Raw genomic sequence first — 898 nt, forward strand, 5'->3', positions numbered from 1 at the left:
TTTGACTTTCTTCCTTCCGAGTTTAGGATCGTACGTGGGTGGAGAAATTTTGGTGTCTACCAATTCCTGTGGTACAGTCCATTCAGCCTTCGGAGGAGCCACGTTAATTTCTTCCGAGTATGCGAGGAGGTAACTTTCAGCTTTATAAATTGGCAAAGAGTAGTCGTAGATGGAGTTACCATAATCTTCGCCATCGCCGTACTTTGCTCGCAAAGCTGCCATCGCGTGTTCGCAAGACATTTTCACCAAGTCAATTTCCGACAAGAACAGCTCCTCTCCAAGAGATTGACCTTGGCAGTAATGCCGTTGTCGAACACCGTATACTCGTAGAGAACCCCGTTTGGATTACCCACATACAAGGAATTGCTTGCACTCTTATTATTCCTTAGGATCCTTTTCGCAGAAGGCACAAATTTGTTCTCTTTACCACCGACAAATTGCATGCCGCTCCCTAAATTTTTTAGCAATTGAATTAAATATGTACGACACGGGGTACTCCCGTTCATCCATCAAAATCAAGTTGAGCGACTCGGCGATGTTTATGGTCATCATGTCGTACCTATTGCTCGGAAAGTGTGCTCTACTCTATTTTTCAAAACCAAGCACATTTTTAAAGACATGAGCTCCCTCGGGGCATTTACTCTTCAATTCCTCAAAATTATCGCTAAACTCATCAAAGGAATAAGCCTTTGCCGCAGCGTAGAATAGATAAAGATGTTCTCCGCAATGTTGATTTACGCAAAGATTTTTAGCGAGGTGCCTCATGCAAAGTCTGTGATGTTCACGACTGTATACATGGGAGAAGGCATTGGCGATGCTAATGTGCCTGTCAGAGATGACGCATAGATCTGGTTCATCTTCTATGATAGACTTCAGCTTCTGGAAGAACAAGGTATAA

The sequence above is a fragment of the Capsicum annuum genome, unplaced genomic scaffold (genome assembly GCF_002878395.1).
Source record: "Capsicum annuum cultivar UCD-10X-F1 unplaced genomic scaffold, UCD10Xv1.1 ctg78564, whole genome shotgun sequence".
Classification (NCBI taxonomy): domain Eukaryota; kingdom Viridiplantae; phylum Streptophyta; class Magnoliopsida; order Solanales; family Solanaceae; genus Capsicum; species Capsicum annuum.